The 13774-nt window shown below is 41.0% G+C and overlaps 1 protein-coding gene across 2 annotated transcripts in view; it reads right to left on the bottom strand.

Moving 5' to 3' along the window:
- ssbp2a (single stranded DNA binding protein 2a) overlaps positions 1-13774 on the bottom strand; it is a 57785-nt gene that overhangs the window by 10122 nt on the left and 33889 nt on the right. The window lies entirely within an intron of this gene.

The raw sequence follows: 13774 nt of genomic DNA on the forward strand, positions 1-13774 counted from the left end.
TGCCCTGCCATGCTGGCGCAGGTTTATTTTTATACATTGTGTTTTTAGTTGTGCTTGTCCCAGACGGGTGGCGCTGGATCATTTCAGCACTGCCTCTGTCTGCTTCCTGTCGTATTGTGCTAGTAACCCGGTGTTACCACCCAGCACCGGCCTTCTTCCTCATCCTCTTTAGGCGCACAGAGCAGACAACACGCCGAGCGGGAGAGCGTGCATCCACATATACAGTGTGAGAATGTGAGAACACGTACAGCCAGGATGTCTGCATCTGTGTGCAGTTTTTTTCTTCTTTTTTGTTCTCCTGCCCACTCTCTGTTCTATTTTTCTGATCTTCTTCTCTCACTTTCTCTCCCCCTCCGAAGGCATCGGCTGGGTGCAAAGAGCTCCAGTGAAATTCACCCACAGTCTCTGAAGTTTCCGCCAGCTGACTTTTTAGGTCAGACAGGAACAAGGTTTAATCAGAGCCGAGATAAAAGCAGACTGACGACACTCCTGTATCCCTCTCTGCTCCACCCCACCACCCTCGCTATTCCCTCAGCTTTCCTCCTTCTCCCTCATATCTCCCCCATCGTTAATGTTCGGCAGCAGGGAGCAGGATGCGGCGCCGTTTCCAGGCTCCATATTCTGCTGCAAACATAGCATGCATTTGTCTCAGCAGATGAACGTACAGATGGACACAGACGGATATTGTATCTCCATGCTTCAGTGGTGAGACACATGGATTTGGTTTGCTTCTCTGTGCATACAACATCATCAAGTGTGTGTTGTGATTTTGTGAGAGTTTTTTTTTTCTCCTCCCGTTCTTTCCCCCCCTCTCACACCCTGGATTACCCAGAATGCATTTGCTCCCTGGCAGCCTGGAGGTCTGCTGAGTTTGCCTTCATGCACAGAAAGAGAGGGAGGGAAAGAGGAGAAAAGAGGACAAAGCAGAGATTATGAGTGTGTGTGTGTGTGTGTGTGTGTGCATGAAGCAGTGAGTGTGTGTGTGAGTGCACTTAATGTTTGTGCAGGAAAAGAAGAACTGTGGGAGAAAAAAAAAATCTACCTGACCTGCTGACAAAGCAGCATTTTCCAAATACAGCAACAAGGAAAAAAATAAATAAAAACAACACGGTAGGATATCTCCCGGCCCCAAAAAACAGCATCACCTTCCAACTACGAAAAACAAAAACAACACTGGAAACAACTGCTCTTGTACTGACAGTTTGTGTTGATTATGACAAATCAGATTGAGTCAAATGGCATTAAAATCAGAATGAATCACACTGGGATGGATTCACAAAGCCTTTTTCGAATAAAGGACGTGAATATTTTTCTCCTGTTTCTTCTTAAGAGAGGAATAAGTTGGAGGAGTCATAGTAGCATTAGTACAGTACAAATAGATTATGAAATAGACTTATTTGCTTTCTCACTGACTTAGATGAGAAGATTAATACCACTTTAATCCCAGTACAGCAAACGAGAAGGCAAAGCCAGCAGTTGCTTAGCTTAGCTTAGCAGGAAAAGGGGGAGAAAGGGGAGAAAAAAAGCTAGCCTGGCTGTTGAGGATAACAAAATCCACTTACTAGCACCTCCATACCTCATTAATTCATGTTAGAACACATTTGTTTATACTGTGCAAAAAGCGAAGTGTATAAATGGAAAATAAAAACGACAGAGGTAATGTGGCGAACCGTTTCTTGGCCAGTCGCACTCCTTTAAGTCTTTGCTGTTGTAACAAGAAACATAATTGCACTATGATTTATGGATAGAAACATGGTTGCACAGTTTATAGAATAGGCAAGAAAAGTCAAAAAATTATTTGTGTTTATGTAAAATATTTTACCTCAAACATTTACATCGATATTGAGTTTAAAAACCTTGCGTTACTTTGACGGCAGTAAAAATGAGTGCACAAGCTAAAATTATGCACAGACAACACCGTAGATTTTCAATCAAGCTCTGTAAACAGCACCTATAAAGTCAGTTCATTTGGAACAGATGGGAACAGTAGCGCTATGGAGTGTTAGTGGGCAGCAGTTGTTAAAGCTTACGAACCTGAAAAATCACAAGACCTGATATTACCTCAGAGTTTAATTCAATATCATTCTCGAAATCATTGCATACACAGAAAACAGAACTAAATCACAACCAATACATAAAACGTGAGACTATGAGGTGTCCCAAAACTAATACTGAGCAGCATTAATACTCAGACTGTCAACTAGGGATTGACCGATATGGGTTTTTCAGGGCTGATGCCGATAGCCGATAATTGAAGCCGATATACATTACATGTAATGTTTTGACAGCATGTTATGCCAGAGAACCTGTCATTTATAGCTGGGCTTCTTCATTAATAAGGTGAATGTAACTGAATATGTAAAACACAAATAGGACTGATTAAACCAGGACACCCTCAATGGAGATTTATCAGTTTGTCTCCTGCAGTCATGTTTGATGTTCTTCTCTATTTTCTTAATATTCCACTGTCCCTTCACTTTTTGTTACAAACTAAGGTCCATATCATAACGCATTATTAATAATTTTTATACAGTCTCACTGTAATCTGTGGGTGCCTTCTAATTTAGCCACAAACCGATAGCATAGCCTTAGCCACTGTGAGAGAAGCTAATTTCCTGCTTTCTGGCAACAACTTGTGTTCACTTTTTGCAGTTTCTGATTGAGAGACATTTCTGAGACTACAGAGTGACTGTAGACAGAGACAAGAGCTGCATCAGACCTGGAGTAGCTCATTTAATTCAACAGTAATCAGTCAATAATTTATCAATACTGATAACGCAGAAAATAACAAAATATCTGCCACAATAATCAGCCAAGCCAATAATCAGTCTATCCCCTACTACCAACTGAAGTCATACATACCTAAACATGAAACTGAGTCACTTTCTGTATTCTAAATACAAGCTACAAACCTTTACTAGTGCAGATTAGTGGTGACACAAACAGAACTAGTAGAACACAAACAAGCCACTTTTTAACTCAGCATTGTGTGGATGAACTTCCATTTTGTTCCAACTACCATTTCTTAAAATGTTTTAGAGTGGGTATAAGCATGTGAAACACATAATACAAACAAATAATATCATTCAGAAGGCCAGAGGAGGAGACTGAGAGGATCTGTAGGTCTAATTTACAGCCTCCTGAGCTCAGCCTGCTCAGGTGTTTTGCATCTCTGACAGCTCAATGCATTAACAGCATGGAACACGGGGAACAAACACAGCCAACAATGAAGGACAAGATAACAGCAACCCTGAGGCCGTCACAACATATATAATTAAAAGATGCTCATCACTGTCTCACTCATCTTTATCTGCTGAGTTGTGGATGTTGATAAAGAAGTGAATGTAATGTTTATTCCAGTGGTAACGACGTAGCATTACTGTGATAAGTGATAACAGTTTAATTAAACATGCCGATGTGCTCAGACCTTTACGCCGTCTCTCTCATTCACAAACTATGCAGTCAGTCATGGCTGTAGAGAATTATGTTAACAGTGAGATTGCATTGCTTCGCCTGATGTAATGTGACCACATCAATGCAGTGCAATTACCTTGTGTTACTGTTACTGTAGCTGCAACAATGCAGCGATCAGGAAGTTAACAGCGGCTGCTGGCTGTCATTCATACTCTGAATTTGACTTGGTAAATTCCTGTTTGCTAATTCTGTTTAAATACTGATTCACAGCCAAGCTCAACATATTCCAGCACTTAACCTTTGTAAACACAAAAGGCCCACAGATTGTTAAACACTGTTAATGAGTCTATCATTTACACCTCTCACACATCAGTGTTTACACTTTTCTGACAAGGCCAAGTGAGAGGAACAATGAGATATTGAGCTGGTGGCTCCACACATTAACACCGTATCAAAGTGTGCATTGTTGTGTGACTGCTGTGAGCAGTGCAGCAGCGCTGAGGATGCAGGTGGATTTAAAACACAGTCAAATGCTATTGCTAATTGTCATTGCACTTGATCTAATGGAGCTGGTTGCAGAATCAGTTTGTCAATAAATTGTCAGAGCTATTGTAAGACCCAGAAATCTCAAAACGGAAATTCTCAGCCGTTAAATGAAAACCAACTTCTTATTTTTAGTAAGTTTAAACATCTTAAACAAGAATAAGGCACAAGAGCACTATATTGCATCTGATCCGACACGGCTGCCCTGTTCAATCTGAACTCCCTTCTCTTTGCTCATTTCAGTCTTTTACTCTCTCTTCCGTGACCCTCTGTCTTCTTCCTTTTTCCAGAGAAATCCAGAAAGACCTGATTGAAGCTTAGCAATCTGAAAACAAGAAAATCAATTCATCCGTCTGTCCATTCTGCAGCCCCATTACATTAGAGCTTTTGATTTCATGAGTCATTGAATTGTTCAGCTATTTGCTCGCTGTGTATTGTTGTATGTTATGATCCCCACATTGTGGTTTACTGGCGCTCTAACCGAAAGGTGTTTGTGATGAAACCTGAGGCGGTGGAACGGCCCCCTCATGTCCTCAGATGAACACCTGCATCTCCTGGCAAACTCATTTGTTGCATAAATTATTCAAGACGCCTCCCTTCAGGAGGACACTACAGTACAACAGACGTACAGTAAGACCGCAACGCTACTGAATGTGCACTATTATGTGCTTTGTAATGACAAAATATCCAAAAGGGAATAAAATGAGATGATTGCCTGAAAGAAAGCTGTGCAAATATAGACACAAATGTCCACGATTTTGAAGCTAGTAAAGACAAACGTGTGTTTTTAAACGGGGGCGGAACAATTTCTGTGTAACCCTTTGTTCAGGTTTTGCTTAGAAAGCATTGAACACATAAAAAAAGACTAAATTTGCGCTAAATGTATCATATTCTAACATCAAAGACTGGTTCATATGTGTGGTGACTAAAACAAGACATTTTAGCCACCAGCTTTGTGGAAATGCACAGAATTATTCCATCAGAAATTATGCATTATACTCCTATACAGGAATATTATTTCTCTTATGAGGCATCTTCAGCTTTATGTCTGTAAAATGATCAAAACATGCTACGCTTTTCTCTAGAAAACAGAAAAATCCACTGAAGGAGCTGAAGACATTTAAAAGGAGTGCAATTACACCACAGCTCACCACTTTACAACTTAATCAGACTTTCTCCATATTACATTCACAGTACACTAATCTCATCAGACTAAAGGGCTCAGTAATACTTAATGAGATAACTTGCAAACTCTTTCATCCCTATATGTTTACAGATTCTGTCCCCCGCTAATGTGGGTGCGTAATGCATGTATACAGTACAGTGTGTGTGTGTGTGTGTGTGTGTGTGTGTGTGTGTGTGTGTGTGTGAAGGTGGGGAGTCATTTTCATTCAGTACCGCAGAGACTGAGAGACACTGAGAGATGCGTGAGTGGAATCTCAAAAGACTGTCTGTGTCCATCATCTCTCTCTCACTGTCTGTTTATCTGCCTCTCTCGCTGTCTCGGCCTGCATCGGTCGCTGTCTGCTTTCTCCACCTCTCTGTCTCTCGCAGTCACGCAAATCAGCTCTGTCTCATTTCTTTTCTCTGTCCATAAATAACGATAAGTTGCCATCACAGAACTAGTGACGTTCCACTTTTTTCCAATGTGGTCAAACCTTCCCTCCTTTATTGTTGTCCTGTTAGATACACAAAAATGAGCCACATTGTTGCACCTGAACATGAGTTTCTTCATCACAGATGCTGTAGTTTATTTTAATTCGATTCCACACGCATCGTCCTGCTGCAGTAAAAAACTAATTTGGGAGCCAAATGTTTACAGTTGAATACAGATAATATAATTTCCAAGAAAGACATTGTTTATTTACCGGTTTGTGAAAAAGCTACAGTGCCTGACTGTTTTAAGGAGTTACCCACTTTTTAAATAAATGGAACCACACAGCTGTTAATTATTTTCAAAGATTTGCACTACTGTTCAAAAGTTTGGGGTTACCCAGACAATTTCATGTTTTCCATGGAAACTCACACTTTTATTCCTGTGTTAATATAATTGCACAAGGATTTTCTAATCATCAATGAGCCAACATGAGTAGCTAACACAGTTTTCCATTAGAACACAGGAGTGATGGCTTCTGGAAATGTTCCTCTGTACCTCTATGTAGATACTCCATTAAAAACCAGCAGTTTACAGCTAGAATAGTGATTTACCACATTAACAATGTCTAGACTGGATTTTTGATTCATTCAATGTTATCGTCATTGAAAAAAAACTGCTTTTCTTTCAAAAATAAAGAAATTTATAAATGACCCCAAACTTTCTGAATGGTAGTGTAGGTGTTACAAATTATACGAAATTGGGACAAAATGCCACAAATAGGAATATGAAGGTGAGTATGAAGTATCAGAGTGAAAGTTATTGGCTATTCAACCCTCATCATATTTCATCCAAATCATTTTTTTCTGCATGTCTCATTTAAAAATTTGCCAAAGTCGGTTGCATGCTCTAACCATCCATCCATTCTCTATACACCGCTTTATCCTCACTAGGGTCGCAGAGGGTGCTGGAGCCTATCCCAGCTGACTCGGGTGAAGGCAGGGGACACCCTGGACAGGTCGCCAGTCTGTCACAGGGCTACATATAGAGAAAAACAATCACACTCACATTCACACCTATGGACAATTTAGAGTAACCAGTTAACTTCAGCATATTTTTGGACTGTGGGAGGAAGCCGGAGTGCCCGGAGAAAACCCACGCATGCACAGGGAGAACATGCAAACTCCATGCAGAAAGATACCAGGCCCAGGCCGGGATTTGAACCGGGGATCTTCTTGCTGCAAGGCGAAAGTGCTAACCACTACGGCACTGTGCAGCCATGCTCTAACCAGATTCTATAAAATACAAATAATTCTGTGAGAAGCCATGACTGGCTCAGTGGTAATCCACACTTAAGTTACAAAAATCAGTGACTTTAGGGCTGAACTGCAGGCTGTTTCTACGTAGATTGAATAGGGAAAAGTATGGAAACAAATTTAAAATGTAAGTAGTAAAATATCTATGTTTGCAAAATCACAATGTTTTTTTAAAGTATTGGCAACACTTGGGGGAACTTGGAAAACGTGCACAAATTAGAGTTTTTTTTTCATTTTGTAAAAGAAGTAAACAGATTTTTTTAATGCTTTTTGGCACTATACCTGTGTCACTCTGAACGCTATTTTTGACAGGAGTAAAAAACACACAAACAGCTTGGTGTTCAGAGAAATAATGGGACACACAATGGAATTTGCTGAGAAAATTATATGGTACACAAACATCAGCATATCCCTTAAACTTCTTCTCAGTCAATGTGACTACAGATATTTTGTCATTGTCAATAATTTGCCTCTAGTTTTTTCTATTAATTGATTCAAGTCTTGCTCAAAAATGTCCAAAAGCAAAAAGCATGCAAGAAAACAGACGAGTAAAAATTGCAGCAAATTCCTGGAGCCTTTGGGTGAGGGACAGTAATGGGGTCTGGATGGGATACCGCCAAGTCTCAAGGCCACACGTAGTACATCAGGATCCACAAATGACACACTACACAGGAAGGAACTCCGTCCATCCTCCCTCTCACTCTTTCCCGCTCCCTCTATCCTCTCAAATGCCATTAGTTCACTTCCTGAACGAGGGAGGGGAGAATGGAAAGAAGAGATGCTACCATTCTGCATGACACACACAGTTTCCCTCTCTCACATACGCACACGTGCACAAAGAAAAACACTCATTCATATACGGACATTAGAGCGTGAGAGCGGAAACACAATAAGGAGATTGATTTTTGCGTTAGTATATATGAATATAACTTTGTAGTCTGTCAGTCACTGTCCAAAGTACAACTACACAGTCTATAACTAAAGGTTTTAACTAAGAAATACATGCCAGGCAGCACAGAAGTAAAAGACACAGACTCAAAAAAACAAAGAATTTTAGCAGTGCAGAGATGAGAATGGGTTTGCTCTGTTTTTAACCATGTATTATTCACACTCTCTCGTGGCAAGACAGGTCAACTCCACTGTTGAATCCTGAGCCAAACTCACTTTTCAATTTCAAGGCAGATAGGCTTAAATTCACCCTCTGGCATTCAAAGCTCCCTTTCTTAGTCAAAACGTAGCATATGATACGCCAGTAAAACACAATGGAAAGTGGAAAGAAAGTGTTATTTCTGCGCACTTCATCCCAGGAGTCTGCTGTTTAGCCACAATGTGCGAGAGCTGCTGGTAAGTCTTTGAACCAACTCCAAGTCAAGTCTCAGGGCTGGTGGACCATCTCAAGTCACAAATCTCCTGGAGCAAATCCATATCATGCTTCAAGTCTGTACAGCGAGGGTCCAAGACGAGGCTCAAGTCTTTGAGATGAGACTCGCTGATCAATCAGAAAGTTTTTCTGGTCTATCAATGCCTGTGTGAAAGTTTACAACAGCACAAATACTTGAAAACATAAAATCAGAATGTGCACGGCGTCATTTCTCCTGGTTTCATCTGCATTTGATCACATTAAAATAAGCACCTGTCCTGATCCTGAATCTTACTAATTATTGTCATGTTAGCTTTTCAGTAAAACCTATAATGAGCAAAGTGCATGAGGGATCAGACTTCAAACTGCTCTACTGGTGTATTTCTAGAAGTCAAGATTAATTAGCAGCTTGTGTCAGTAACTCAATAGGTGCTGGCTGAACATTTTATTATTTGTTTTTGTTGCAAAATATTCAGTTAACTTAAAATTTTAAAGGCAAGGAAGTGGTGGTTCGCCATTTTTTTCTTTTTTCCTCTGTGTATATATAGAGTACAGCACTTTTTGTGATGATAATTCTGCACAAACTAATGACCCAAAATGTATGTTTTTAATGTTAAATGATAAAAAGTACCATCAGACTCCTAAGTGAAAATGGCAAAGATTAGTTTAGGATAGCTAACAACTGAAAGTACTGATAGCAATCATAATTATGAGACAAATATGAAAAAGAAATTCTTTTAATAACTACAAGTAGGAACCATCTCATAAACCAATGGTTTGTGCATTCTCACGACTGCCGGAAGGAAAACAGGCGATATCACGGATATGAAGTGGGGAAATGAGCTTTGTGTGTATAGACTAAATCATTTTGTAATGAAAAACTAATTTCCCTCATTGGAATTTGGTATTTTCTCTATTTTATTCTGGCACAACATCCTCGGCTCTCAGTGTTCTCTCCATCTCACTCCTTCTGTATCTTTACAATCTTTATCGCCTTTGGCAGCACATTATCCTGCACAACAGAGTTTCCACCAGAACCCATCCTCTAGCGTAACATTACAGGTGATTACCTGGTAAAACGGCAGCACAGCGCGAATCTATTTGGTCTCACTGGGCGATTACAGGTGGGTGATATCAACCGCACAAGGGGCGACGGTGAAGGGAGGGTGATCGGCCGTGTTTCCTTTATCACTGATGTCATTATCGACCCTTGTAAACATCTCTGAGGCTCCGAGGAGCTGTATAATATGTGAGGAGCCGCCACAGGCTGATGCTCTGTCAGATACACATCCAGAGTTGAAAATGATAGTCACTTTGGTGCTGGGGTGTCACACTTCTCCCACCACTATCTGCCTTGGTTCAATGACACCGGGGCAGATAAGGGAGATGGACTGAACACAGAGGAGAGCGTAGCAAGGCGCAGAGGAATATTTAAATGCCACGGCTGGAGATGAAGAAGAGACTGCATTATTATCTTTCCTCTTCTGGGAGATCATTGCACCACAGAAATTTAGAGGTTTTGTGATCTTTAATTGAATCAGCGCAAATATTTTAAAACATATTGTAATTAAATTGTAGAGACCGAGTTAGAGATCTGGCAGAAGTGTTTATAGAAAGACTCTAAGCGACAGGAACAACAAGTGAGAAGTTGTCTCATTTTGCAGCTCTTGTAGTGCTGGAAGGCCAGACAGCCTAAGATATGGGTGTCTACAATAGAAGAAAACACTTGGGTTAGTTGGGGTCAAAGAGATAACGTGGCATTCTGCTCGCGTCAGCATTCTCTCTGCCCTCCTACTTTCCTTACGTAGTTCTGTCGCCACTTCTGCAGCTCAGGTCTGGATCAGTCACAATAATCCCTTTCACACACATAACCCGTCAGGCTGCTGCTGTGGTAACTTTTGCAGAATTTCTAGAACTTTTCTCTCAGCTATGACTCCAGTTTAACAGAAATATTCTTGAAGCTTTGCTGAGTGAAGCTGCATTAGTAGGAGCTCAGATAACAAAAGAACCTTCACTCAGACTGTTGCAGACAAACAACATACGCTCCTCCTTAGTAAGCCCCTTATTTTCATAATCAATACCTGCAGTCCAACTAGAAACTACTCTCCTGTATTCCAACAGCTTCTTCTTATTACACCTTCTGCCTTTTGCTGCCCTCGGTTAACCTCTCCTGTTCACTCTGCACCACGGCCTCATCTTTACCCCGTGCCCGAGCGGCAAGGCGTGCATATGTCAACATCCCATAAACACTCCGCTTCGGCATGTCTAAACACGCATGTGACATGACTCAGCGAGATACGGCCGTGGAAAAGACACTCCTCGGAGACCACGACCGTGCAAAAGGCCAGCAAAAAGAGGAAGCAGCAGACAAAAAGAGGAATGAAGAGTGAAAGAGATGAGGGGCAGAGGGATGAAGAAGAAGAGAAAAAAACTGCTGATGTGAAGGAGACAGGATGAAACAGTGTAGAGGGTGATGGGGACGAGTAAGGGAGAAACACAGTGAGAGACTTCATGCTATCCTCGTATGTAAGCAGCCCAACAGACTGCAAGTATTCACTGAAATTTACTCTAAAAAAAAAAAAACAGGAGAAAAAATACAGTTGGAGATCGTGACAACCATTTCTATCTGCTCAACCTGTGGAAAGTCCCATTCTTTTTCTCCCCCTCTCTCCCTCTTCACTCGGCTCGCTCTTCATTGCCATGGCAATGATGTTACAGTGAGTCACCTCCACATCTCCCTCCTCCTCAACGCCGCCAAGACGGAACATGGGAGAGTGTGTGAGAGAGAGCGAGAGAGAGAGAGAGAGAGAGAGAGAGAGAGAGAGAGAGAGAGAGAGAGAGACAGAAAGAGAGAGAGAGGATGGTGGTGGGGTGGAGGGAGGAAGAGAAAGAGCTCTGTTTCCCTGGAAACAGACTGGGGGTCTCCGCAACCCCCATTGGTTCTCCACTGGTTGGAATCAGCTTGTTACCCACAATACTTGGAGCCAGCAGAGTCTCTGTTTCTAGGTTGTCTCTGTCCACTCTGTTATTTTTTCTTTCTCTGTTCAAATGCATGCACGCACAAACAAAACCCAAAATTCAGGTTTTGCACCGAATCAAGCTGTCAGTTGTCAGGTTTGCTTAGTGCCACTCCTCAATCAGATAATGAAACATCATGTCCCCATCAGGAGGAGTTATACTTTGAGTCATTTTTGCAGTCAGGAATGGCAGCTGCTTCTCTGAGCAAAAAAAATGCAATTCATAGCATTTTTTTTCCCTATTATTTCCTGATAAATTACAGTCATGTTAGAAAATTGCAAACCTGGGGGAAAACTGAGATAGAAGCCATCCAATATTTAGTTCATAATTTGCTCTAGTCAGGAAAAAACAAGTTATACGGTTGAGCTTAGAAGGCTACAAAAGTTTTGCTGACCTTTGAATTGGGGGACTTCAGGGGAAAGAAAGACCAACAGTTAATAGTGCAGGTCTATTTAATCCAAACTCCTGAGAGTGTCTCGAAACCGAATTATTTTAGTTTGAAAAGATCAGTACCTTTAATTCTTTTATTTTGGCCTTCATACTGTAAACATAAATCAAGTTTATTAGGCCTGTTAAATTATTGATAATCTTGTGTACAAGATAAACATAATGGAAAAACACCTGATGTAAGGGGGGAGGTGGAAATTACAGGGAGCATAAACGCGCTCAGTGAATTTCATGGCAACCTGCACAAGTGGAAATTTTAGCCAGAAAAGGTCAACCCATATTGCCATCCTTGCAGCGCTACAGGGAAATTAAACATTAATTATGAATCATTTTAAGATAACCACATTTTCCATTGCAACTTTCCTGGAAGAATTACAGTTTAACTAGTGTATTAAAGCTGCAGTGCATTAAAGAAAGCAACCAGAGTGAATCGGGTTAAAGACTTTTTTTATGGCTCATTCATAAATATTCTGGAACAGTGAAAACACATGAAAAATCTATGTTCAACTCTCTACACAAGTGTCCTTGTATTTAGTGTAGCAGCACACATTTATATTTTATGTTTCTCGTTGCAGATGGGAGCAGTTTGCAGGTAAACCCCGTCCTACAGGCTCTCACACAGAATGCAGCCTGTGTGCTTATCAAACAGAGTGCATCAGTATGTAAATGAATAAAGCAATCCTGAGTGTTGTTACATATTTACAAATCTGTGTATCCTTTAGCTTTGCAATAACGACAAAATACGTGCGCCGCTGTTAACTGAGCGCCGTGAATACATTTCCATGCGTGAGTGGGAGACAGTATGAATGTGAGATCCGGCAGCGTGAGACAGAGCTTTTGTATCAAAGGGGGTTGCTCTTGGCACTGCCTCTTGATCTCTTCTTCCCCTCTAACTGCTGTGTGCCTGCTATCTCCCACAGTGATGCCACACAATGATATCAGACCCCCCCCCCCTCGATATAATACTTGCCTGAAACACTGTTGCCTGTCTGCTGCACATTTTATGTCTGCTCCATCTCCACTTCATCCATCTGCTACTCTCTTTGTTCATCTTAACTAATTTAGCCTTGTACGGGCAGACAGCAGGGTGCGATCACAACTGTTTTTACTGGAGTTTTGCAAGTTTAGCAGCATCTTAAAACAGTAGGTCCCAATCTGGTGATGGAGACTCCTAAGACATGCGAAGATATCTGAGGGGTCATGAGTGCATAAAGAGGGTAAGGCAGAAATATAATGTACTGCAAAATGTAACTAAAGAGGAAAAAACTGCCTTTGCTTGAATTATTACTAGAGAGATTAGTCGATCAAGAGAAAAATGACATTATTTTACGTCTTTTTCTTGCACTGCAACTTAAAACACCCGCATCCATCAGTTGTCTTTTCCAATGATGCAGCGTGCTGAGCTCTCTTGGCCACCTACATTTTCATTTTCACATTTTATGAACCCAATGAATCATTAAAAATAATTGCAGATGAATCAGTAATAAAAATAACCGACTTAACAGCATCTATTTTATTGTGTTTTTTCTTCCCTCAGTGACAATCTACAGGTTCACACACTGATGAGACAAACAGGCACAGGCTCTTACAAAACACTTTCTGCCTACAACATGTAAGTTCAAAGCCCATTTTCATTCACAATGATCACTTTAAAAGAAAATGGTTTCGTAGAGGAGAATTTTTTTTTTCCAACCTACGACTTGCTGCAGTTAAAGCACAAGCCTTATCTGCAGGCTGCAGCGTAGCGGTGCAACTGTCAGACACCGATAATCTCCCGAAATCACAAGTGAGGCATCTTTCTCACTGGAGTTTAGTTCAGAGTGCAGTTCTCCCAAAACTCCCCGAATTTTTCCAACTCATCAACCCTTCTAGCACCAGTCAGCCTCTCTAAGCGTCTCCTCGAGATCTTGCCAGGAAATCCACAGAGGGGAATTTGTAGAGAGTATATTTATAATTATTCTGCAAACTCAAAGTGCCACACAAAAAAACACAATCGCGCACCAATGCACTTAACAGAATTCATAAGGGGGCATTTGTGTTTCAATTAAGCGGGCCATTTTTCATTACAGCAGATATTGTAAA

The sequence above is a fragment of the Acanthochromis polyacanthus genome, chromosome 7, assembly GCF_021347895.1.
Source record: "Acanthochromis polyacanthus isolate Apoly-LR-REF ecotype Palm Island chromosome 7, KAUST_Apoly_ChrSc, whole genome shotgun sequence".
Taxonomy (NCBI): Eukaryota; Metazoa; Chordata; class Actinopteri; family Pomacentridae; genus Acanthochromis; species Acanthochromis polyacanthus.